At 27.0% G+C, this 5,280-nt stretch overlaps 1 long non-coding RNA gene across 1 annotated transcript; it reads left to right on the forward strand.

Annotated features, from left to right (window-relative positions):
- The first annotated feature begins 1,043 nt into the window (after nt 1-1,043).
- Nucleotides 1,044-4,803, forward strand: LOC136084221 (uncharacterized). The gene is made up of 3 exons (XR_010640404.1): nt 1,044-1,139; nt 4,183-4,264; nt 4,724-4,803. It is a non-coding gene; the product is annotated as an uncharacterized LOC136084221 (long non-coding RNA).
- Nucleotides 4,804-5,280: the final 477 nt, after the last annotated feature.

Below are 5,280 nucleotides of genomic sequence, written 5' to 3' on the forward strand. Positions count from 1 at the left end.
CTAATCTAAAAAATCAAATTATAAAATAGTTATTTAAAAGTAATATACTATTACAACAAATGGAACAAATAAATTGTACTTTGGGCTACTTTAGTCTGGTTTTGTTAGATTCCCATCTTTGTTGTTTCATAATTATTGCTTTTTAGTAAAGATCATAATTCATAGTTCAAAGATCATTCAAAGATCATAATTCTAAGATCATAAATCATTAATAGATTGTATTTAGGACATCTTTTACTAAATTATCTTTATTTTTTTTACATTTATTTTGTTTTACATTTATATTTGTTGTGATTTTGATATACTACATTTGTGTCTACCTGAGTGGAGGGCTATGTTGAATAGTGAATCGTGACTTCTTCCATAAAAGAAGTTAAATTTTATTGAAAATTGACATTAATATTGAAAAATATATATATGTTCTAGATAATAAGTTATAATCCTTTGTCAGTTACGCAATTGTATTATCAAATATTGTAATTTTTTCAATTACTATTACAAGAAAAATTTTTTTTTTTTTTTTAACTATAATACCATGTATTTTTACTCAAATATGGGTAAAAACAAACATCCTAGGGAAAAAAAAAATTACACATTTTTTTTTTCCTTAGGATGTTTTTTTAATATTTGCCCCAAATCTAGAGGGCATGGTATTTTAAATTTGAAAGTTTCCTCAAAATGACTACTTCTAATATATATATATATACACACACACACACACACACACACAAATATATATATATATATATATATATATATATATATATATATATATATATATATATATATATATATATATATATATATATATATATATATATATATATATATATATATATATATATATATATATATATATATATATATATATATATATATATATATATATATATATGTATGGATGGTTATACTATAAATGGTTATCGCTAAGTGTTATAAGTTTTTGTGCATAACAATAAAAGATACATACATGTCATTGTTTAACATGTATCTTTTATTGTGATGCACAATATAAAAAAGATTGTTTTTCAATATCTTTTACCAGGATACAAATGAGGAAGAGCCTAAAATAATAGAAGATTTTTTAGCTAACAAAACTGCACAAATCGTTTTTCAAAATGCAGTAAAACAAATATCTGGTATGTTATAATTTATTTAAATATCTTTGTATTAATTTTTTTTAAAGTTTAGTATTGTTAAACTGTCATTTTAAATATAGACAGGACCATAGCGAGCCAACTTTGCTCTTCGGACAAGCAAGAAAAATTGTGTCTAACCGCTCCTCTACTCCCTACCCCCTCAAAAAAATTATTTTCTCAAAATCTATTACATCAAGTGTAAAATAGAATTTGTCACGAATGTTGCACAAACATTCAGTTCAAGTTCACTTTTCTGGATTTTTAATTGGTTTTGAAGACATCCCAAGTGAGCTTGCTCTTTTTAATTAGAGGCAAATTCACTTAAGATGTCAACAAAATCAAAGGTGTTGGCCACTTCATGTTCAATTGAAACTATAGCTAGACTAGATAAATAGTTGATCTAATGTTTTTTTTTATGAGTCTAAATTTACTGAAACTTTTTCCACACATAGCAACTTTGGCAGGTATGGTGAAGAAGTTGCGAACATCAACTGCCGTGTTCAGATAAGCATCAGTCAATGAATGTTTATAAATAAGTTGCAAAAGTCAGTTAGGCTAGAATTTTCGAAGTTTTCCATCATTGCAGCAGTTTGATGTTTAAAACTTTTTTTGACTGAAAATCAGAACGATCTAAATCTTTCTCGTTAATCTGAAATAACTTTTTGGCTGTTGTTTTAAGTTCATCCACTGAACTTTTACAGAGTGAATGCCCAGACAGCAAGTCGAATCAGAGGATACACAGCCTCAAACGGCTACTTAACTTGTGTAAGAATGCTGTCAAACTCAAGGTTGCAATGGTATAAGAATTCTGGTAATGTGTGAGAAAGTGAAAGTCATCTTCAGCTTCATAAAGGGTATAAATTATTGGATAATAATTTTCTAAAACTTGAAGAACTTCTTTGATTTGTATGTGCTATATTGTGAATAATTCTTTTTTGGCGTGTGTCACTGTTTCCCTCTAATGAGAATGTCAATGTTTTCATCTGTTTTTCTCATGTTGTAGATGTTGAACTTGAGTTCTATATCTTGTATATGTAGAACTTGAAAAAAATGTAATCATGAAGGGCATGATGATAAGAGTAAACTTGTCTTCTTCTAGCCTCAGTCATTTAAATATTTGTTTTTATAAATTACATATGTAAATTATTTTCTTATTGGCAAATAAATACGCACAAATAAGTAATGAAACCTCAGCAGCATGAACATCAACAAGGTATTATTTCTGACTTTCTGTCTGAGTAACTCAATCCGCTGATTTTTAATTTGAGGAGAAAAGTAGGATGTTTTGGTTTTCTTTGCTTTAAACAGATGCAATGTATTCAGCCACTAAACAATAACAATAGCTTATCAACACAATCAAGTATAGAAAAACTTTGTTTTGTTGTGTTTTGTTTACCGATGACTTCTATTGTGTCTGGAAAAGGTTTTGTTCTTTGCACAGAACAAAATTGCATCAACAATCACTTATAAAATGTCTCTCCACTTTTTCATATCTCCATTAATAACTCTCTGCAGATCAAAATCCATGGTCTTTTATTCTTCAAGGTTTTTTTTTTTGAGAATTTTCTATACAGAATAGTATCTTTGATGTTCATTGCTATTTTCATGTTCAGGAATTCTTGGGTTTAGTTTTTTCCACTTACAAAATCCTTTTGAAATTTTTGAGAAATTGTTGGTTTTCTTTGTTGAAAATAACAAACAGCAAAAACAAAAAAACAAATCTTTTTTATTGCAGTACAGCAGCCAATAGCAAACAAATTTAATCACCATTGCAATGAATTTTGACCATTTTACATACCATTTTGTGGTAAAGTGTTGCATTCTGTTGTTGAAATCACACAGCCTGTTTGAAAGAAAGTCTCTTCTTTCTTGCTCTGGGCCATGCTGAATCAAAAAACATCTTATTTTGTCTGTTACTTTTGACCAGTTGGAAAGCTGGGAATTTCCATCTTAACTTGTTGTTTTTAAATCATTTGTGAAAAATTTGTCTTGACTTTGGCTGATGAAAGCATCCTCTAAAATTAATTCCAAATGATGATCTGAACTTAAGTTATCAATTTATGCTGTTTTAAAAACTTTATTTGTTGAGTTGTCATTAGCTTCAACACAAATACCATCTGAAATTGTAATATTCTAAGGATAATGCTAGATTAAGAATCAAATACAACATAAAGTTTAAAGCGTGCAGGCCGCCATATTTATTTTAAGTAATGATAATAACACGAGGCATATGTGTATTATGCCGAACACGGATATTACAGAAATAATTTGCTTTTCCCCTGCAGAGTTTTTTACCAACCACTTCTCAAAACAATTTCTAGTTTTTCATCTTTTTTCTAAGCACTGTTTTCTTTTCTTCTTAAATTAAGTGCCAGATAATTATTTGATGTGGTTCATGATTGAATCCTTATGTTTATAAGTTGTCAACTATGTTTAAATAAGTTTGGAAACCAATGATGTGTTATTTAAAAAATGATCCTTATGCAGTGTGTTTTTTCCTCTTTTTTTTTAACAATTTTTTTGTAAAAAGTTTTAACAGTATTATTTGATTATGGGACTGTCCATATAGTCTCGAAGTATAAAAAATATAAATAAAATTAGTATTGAATGTTCTCCATTAAACAAAAATATAATTTTATAAAGATATATCAACTATGTTAGTGCTAAAGGGGATACCTTTGTTCAGTAAAAGAGCTTTTATAAGTCAAAGTTAAACTTTAAGGAGGGCAATTTTAATTAATTTTTTTATCAACATTAAAGAGACACGTAAAAATTTGTTTCCTAATGATAATTATTTTTTTAATTTATTTTTTGGGAAGTTTTGCGCCCTCCTAAGTTTGGTGTCTTGGGCTGCCGCCCAGCTGCCCTCGCCCTTAGTACGATTGTGAATATAGGTCCTACGAAAAAGCTTGTTTACTTATTAAAACCATAAAAGAATTGTTAGTTTACTTTTTCTTTTTTTTTTCTTTTTTTTCTAGTTAATGTTTAAAAAACAAATCATGTGATCTAATGTAAATTTAGTTGTAAATTTTTATCATTTTAGATGTCAATTTTTGATTATCATTTTTAAGTACATCTCAAGAGTTTGATGACACAGAAAACTTGCAACAATTAATTCTTCAAAGGTTTCAGTTTGTTTTTTTTATTGTAGATGTTCTAAAAGTAATGTAATGTATTTAATCTAATGTAAAGAATAAATAAATAAAAGTAATGTAATGTATTTAATCTAATGTAAAGAATAAATAAATAAAAGTAATGTAATGTATTTAATGTAAAGAATAAATCTTTGTGATTATTGTAATTTTTCTTTTAAAATTAAAATAATTAGTTTGTATTTCTTTTTTTTTGTAATCATAAAAATTGATTGACTGTCTCAACATGAATTTTTTATTTTTATGCTCCTATTTATCATCCCAATGGTGAATAGATTAAAATCAAAAAACGCATAATAATGCATAAATTAACATAAAAAGTGTCAAAAAAGTCACAGTGGCCATAAGAATTCTCCTCTTTTTCAAAAACTTGGCTCTGGCAGCGCTTTTTCACATAGTTTTCACTTTGTTTTGTTTTATTGTTTTGTTTAGCACCTTTGCAATTTTTCCAACCAGTGAAATTATGTTGGACACCTTTGCCAAGCAATCATTAGTCATGCTTAAAAAAAAAAAGAAATGAAAAGTTTGTAAAAGGTATTGCTTAAATTTTAGAACAAAGCTTGTAGATTTCTACAAAAATTAATTAAAGTATATTTTTATTTGTGTGTGTGTTTATTAATAACTTTTATTAAGTCAATTAACCAGAGTTTTTAGGGATTAAATGCTAGTCACTGAAATGGTAGAGTAGACTAAATAAAGTTTCAATTATGCTGTAAAAAATTATAATTTAATATTGATTTCATTTCTTTGCTCATAAAATAACTATTTCTTTTAAGTTAGAGGTATTTCTTCCAATATACTTTAAATAACGAATTTATTTACAATAAGTTTACATACAGTAGTGGTGTAATATTTAAATGCTGATATGAAATTATGAAAAAATCCTGAAGTCTCAGAGTATCAAAATTTTTTAAGACAAGCGAGACTCTGGATTCTAGGTGAAAACAGTGACTCCTGTGATTTCAATTTTGCTTCCCTGTTATGTATAT

The sequence above is a fragment of the Hydra vulgaris genome, chromosome 08 (genome assembly GCF_038396675.1).
Source record: "Hydra vulgaris chromosome 08, alternate assembly HydraT2T_AEP".
Lineage (NCBI taxonomy): Eukaryota > Metazoa > Cnidaria > Hydrozoa > Anthoathecata > Hydridae > Hydra > Hydra vulgaris.